General features: G+C 37.7%; 1 pseudogene; it reads left to right on the top strand.

Annotated features, from left to right (window-relative positions):
* The first annotated feature begins 1567 nt into the window (after window positions 1-1567).
* LOC140500709 (small ribosomal subunit protein eS17-like) lies at window positions 1568-2403 on the top strand (annotated as a pseudogene).
* Window positions 2404-3977: the final 1574 nt, after the last annotated feature.

The raw sequence follows: 3977 nt of genomic DNA, 5'->3' as shown, positions 1-3977 counted from the left end.
TATTGCTGGTACTGTGTATAATGTTCTCCTAGCTCTGCTCATTTCACTCAGCATCAGTTCACATGAAGTCTTTTCAGATTTTTCTGAAATCTGCCTGCTCATTATTTCTTATGCAACAATAGTTTTCCATTACATTCAAATGCCACAACTTGTTCAGTCATTCCCTAATTGATGGGCATCCCCTCAATCAAATCCTTTCTAACTGAATAAAATATCTTTTTACTTTTCATATCTGTTATATGTTACTGTATTTTTAAAATAGGATACACAGCCTAACTCATTAGATAACAAACTTCAAGACTAAAACTGTTTCTAATTATTTTCCTATATTTACCTTGCTTGAAGATTTCATGGAAATCTTTTTGAAACCCCATTCATTCATTCCTTCATTCAAAAAATACCATGGAGTACAGACTATGTGCGAAGAAATATGCTACAGGCTCTGAGGAATACAAAGAAAAATACAACATGGTCTTGGCCATCAAAGAACCTATAATCTAGCACATGAGATAAATACAAAACTAATCAAGGGTTAGATTGCACAAGTGCCTTGAGAGGTATGAAAACAGTATTCTGAAATTCAGCCTGGAGTCAAGATGCTATGTGATCCTTGGTAAATCACATTATTTTTGTTGGCCTTAGTTTTCTCAGCTGTGAAATGGGAAAAATGATGATAGCACCCATTCCCCAGGGTTTCTGTAAGAATCAAATAAGATAATATTTGTAAAATACTTAGCATAGTGCCTAGTACACAATAGGTGCTTTAAAAATGCTTGTTCCACTATCCTCCTCCTCTTCTTGCTTCAGAGCAGGGAGAAATCACATCTGTTTGGAACAAGAGAAGTTTCATGAAAGAACTGCCACTTGGTCAAGAACTTCAAAAATGGATGGGGTTTCAAATGGCAGGAATTGAGGCAGAAAGCTTTCCAGGAAGACAAAACAGCATGAATTAAAGAGAAAAAACAAGACCCCTTTTCAGGAAATAGTGAATTGTTCATTTAGCAGTCTGAGGCACAGTGTAAGTATATGAAAGTAGCAAGAAGTAAAGCCAAAAATGACTGAAACTAGAACCTGGATAGACTTGGATGTTAGACTGACAAATATGGATTTAATTTGTTAGGTAATGAGGAGCCATAAAGGCTTCTGAACACGGAGGAAACATCAGAGTTATGTTTTAGGTAAATTAATCAGAAAGTGTTCTATAGGGCAAAAATAGGGGCAGAGAGACTAGATTTTGGAAAAATAGTTATTAGACAACTACAATAAGTACTGCAAAAAGGTAAGTAGGCCCTGAACGTGGGAGGTGATGATAGGAATAAGGAATAGAAAATAGTGTTGAAGGACAGTGATTATTTATGATTAGTTCTCCTCGGTACTTGTCTCTTGGTTAGATACAAGAAAGACAGGAGACAGTAGAATTTAGTAGCCAAGAAAGGGAATACTAATTTCAGGGAGATACTTATCCTAGACATTCAGTAACATCCCTGAATATTTTGTTTTGGGGTTAGATTTTTGAGAAGTAATAACAGGCTAGAGCACAACCAGGATAGTGAAAGAACTTGAAACATTGTCCTATCCCTACATTTAATAACTGAGTCTGTGTGCAATGCACTGAATTAGGAACTGAAAAAATACAGGCAATTAAGAGTGGTTCCTACTTTCATGAAGCCTATAGCATAGTACAAGTATATCCCACACAAGATTTTCCAACCTTAAGTCCAAGTTTCTCCATAATATCCTTTAACCAATCCTCAGGAAACTTCAAGAGAAAGCTCATTCCCAATGATCAGTTTTCATCTTTATTCTTCTGTAAGACATTACAGAAATATCATGTTATACATGGTCTAACTGATTAGAAAAATCACTCTCATCAGCAGAAGCTCTATTCAACAGTAAATTGGCATCAGATTAGTTGCTCCACTTCTCTGCTTCTAGAAAACAAAGGAAAAAAGGATAGAAAGAGGAAATATAGATATCTTAAAAACAAACAGCTTTTGGCCCTTCACCCTCCCAGAGCCAACATGGGTCGTATTTGGACCAAGACCATGAAGAAGGAGGCGCAAGTCATCATTGAAAAGTACAAGGGCCTGGGAATGACTTTCACACCAAGAAGCACGTGTAGGAGGAGATCGCCATCATCCCCAGCAAGGAGATCCGCCACAAGATGACAGGATATGTTCATCATCTGATGAAGCAGATCCAGAGAGGCCCAGTGAGAAGTATCTTCATCAAGCTACAGGAAGGAAAAAGAGAAGGGTCTCTGCTTTGGATCAGGAAATCATTGAAGTGGATCCAGATATCAAAGAAATGTTGAAACTTCTGGACTTTGGCAGTTTGTCCAACCTACAAGTTACTCAACCCACGGATAGGATGAACTTCAAAACACCAAGAGGAGCTGTTTAATACTTACTTTTACTTTCTTTCCAATAAACATGGGAATGCCCCCCCCCAAAAAAACCTTTTGAATTCCCAATTTTCCACATTCAAAGCCTCTATCTCATGGCTTTCACTCATGATTTTCTTACTACGGGAGATTTAATGGAGGCTGAATGCCCATCTGCTTGGGATGTTTTAAAGGATATCTCTGTATTGAGTAGGATGTTGTATAAGCATCCAAGATTACTTCTAATACTAGGATTCTATATTTAAATACTAAGAGGTTTCTAGCTGGCCTGGGAGAAGTAACCATTTTTAAAAACAGGAAAAGGTAAAAGTTTGGGAGCTATACATGATAAATTGTATGATAAATTCACTTTTGGACATGGGTGTTTGATAGGACATTTAGGTATAGCTACTAAACATTAGCACAGCGCAGGAAAGAGTGCACCTGAGTTGCAGAGGCAGAAAGTAACTGTGACCAGTGTCCCTAAGGAGTATAATCAGCCTTTCTCCCATACTGAAGCACATTCAGCCGGTACATATAAATAAGTATAACATTAGTTTTGGGGTTTGGAAACTACCACTCATAACCATGTACTGCTTAAAGCTGCAGTCGAGTCAAAAAGCATTTATTAAGTGACTACTGTGTGCCAGGATTTCTGCTAAGCACTGGGGATACAAAGAAGGCAAAAATTTTCCCTCCCCTCAAAGGAAGGGAAGGGAATATAGAGGACCTTATCACAGTGGAGCAGTGTGGCTGGATTCCTGGGTATTTTATCCTGGGAAACTTGTGGTCAATTAAGCTATCAAGGTCTGGGCATATCTCTGGGGAATGAGCTCTGTGGAATTTGTGTCTCAGGTTGCATTTCTGATGCCTATCTTCTAAAATCACTCCTCTTACAAGGTATGGGTGAATAGGTTGAAAGCCTCCTGCTCAGGTAATATTCTTATGGTGGTCTGATGTTCAGTAGGCAGTTGAAAACAAGATAAGGAAATTGGGAGAATGGCTAGAGCTAGTGATAAAGGTTTCAGAGCCATAGGCATAGATGTAAGAGGTAAAGCCTCAGGTGGCTTTAAAGCCTAAAGTTTACGAGATTGCCAAGGGAGTGGAAAAAGTAGAAAGGATTGACTTAGGAAGTAGTAGGTCTTCCTCCACTTCAGATTTTCAGGTAAAAATCTTGATCAACATTTGTTGGTTATATAATAGCAGGAATTCTCTTTCAGCTTTTGGTTGGACTAGATGGCTTTTTTGATATTCTCTAACATAGGGAGACTACAGAGAGAAAGAACTGAGGCCAGAAACTTGGAGAAAACCAAGATTTATTAAGTAGGAGTAAGAAGACACAATGACAGAAACAATGTTGTAAAATAATCAAGATACATTCTTAAATAAGAATTTTTTACGCACTCTCTTAGGCTTGCTTCCCTTTCATCTCTACATTCCTCTATCTAGTTACCTCATCAGTTTGCATAGGTTCAATTTCAATTTCTATGTAGATGACTCCCAGATCTATATATCTAGCCAAGATATTCCTCCTAACTTCTAATCTTTGCATTACTAACTACCAATTAAATATTTCAAACTAGATGTCACATAA

Source organism: Notamacropus eugenii, chromosome 4 (genome assembly GCF_028372415.1).
Source record: "Notamacropus eugenii isolate mMacEug1 chromosome 4, mMacEug1.pri_v2, whole genome shotgun sequence".
Taxonomy (NCBI): Eukaryota; Metazoa; Chordata; class Mammalia; order Diprotodontia; family Macropodidae; genus Notamacropus; species Notamacropus eugenii.
Note: the sequence above shows the minus strand (reverse complement) of the source record. Positions and strands in the feature narration are given on the sequence as shown.